The sequence below is a fragment of the Chiloscyllium plagiosum genome, unplaced genomic scaffold (assembly GCF_037043375.1).
Source record: "Chiloscyllium plagiosum isolate Xiang-an unplaced genomic scaffold, Cpla_swu_hap1 HiC_scaffold_16, whole genome shotgun sequence".
NCBI classification, from domain to species: domain Eukaryota; kingdom Metazoa; phylum Chordata; class Chondrichthyes; order Orectolobiformes; family Hemiscylliidae; genus Chiloscyllium; species Chiloscyllium plagiosum.
Genome location: NW_028270154.1, coordinates 12863354 through 12864351, shown reverse-complemented (window position 1 = coordinate 12864351; position 998 = coordinate 12863354). Strand labels below are relative to the sequence as shown.

General features: G+C 38.2%; 1 long non-coding RNA gene across 1 annotated transcript in view; it reads right to left on the bottom strand.

The window, feature by feature from the left end:
* The window catches only part of LOC148147481 (uncharacterized), a 127066-nt gene that overhangs the window by 51667 nt on the left and 74401 nt on the right, over positions 1–998 (bottom strand). The gene's annotated exons all lie outside the window — the stretch shown is intronic.

Here is a 998-nt window from a genome sequence, read left to right as displayed (position 1 = left end):
CCTGGTGTTGTGTGATTTTTAACTTTGTCTAACCCAGTCCAACACCAGCTCCTCCACATCATTATATACATTTGCTTGGTGGTACAGAGCTTGCATGTTGCCGAAAAGAGAGACATTTGCTGACACTTTTCATCTTCCCTCATCAAGATAAATGCAAGAATGCCATTTCAGATGATCACAACAATTTAGATTCCAAGAGAAAAAGGGGTTGATTGTTTGGCAAGTCAATACTGGTTTGCTGAGGTGTTGCGTGGAGAGTAAGTGCAGACATGATGGGTCAAATGGCTTCCCTCTGCAATATAATAGTTCTGTAATTCTGTTATTCACTTTTTTTTTCTATATTTTCTTAATTTTTAAAAATATATTGTTCTTAATGTTTCGGCAGCTATCTTGTATTTACAGAACTTGGCTTTGGTGCCTCTTACAAATTAACATATAAAATCCCACTTAATCTTGAAGACATCTACCAAGTCAGCCTTCTCTTTTCCATTCAAGAATTTGCATTTCTATAGCAACTGCAATGTAGTAGAATATTTAAAAGAAAAGCAAAACTTGACATTGAGTCACATATAGCGATAAGAGGATAGTTCATCCAAAGCTTGAGAAAGAGACTTTAATTTGAATGATATCTTAGGAGCGTGAGGCAGAACAATGATGTGTTCATATTCCAAAGCCTGGGACTTGGGCAATTAAATGTGCAGCCAGCAGTAGTAGGACAACTGCATTGTGGGAATAAGAGTTGGAGAAGTGCAGATATTTTGGGCAGTTGTGGGTTGGAGGAAATGACAGAAATAGGGAGACATGAGGCTATGGAGTGATTCAAAACCAAGGATGAAAATTTTAAAGTTGAGGTGCTGCTTGATCAGTGTAGGTCAGTGAGCATTGAACTGACACAGGAATAGAACTTGGTGTGAGTCAGGAAGAGGGTCGTAGAGTTTTGGATGAATTCAGGTTTAGAGAGCAAGGAGAAAAGCCTGTTCAATCTTTCTTAATGGTAA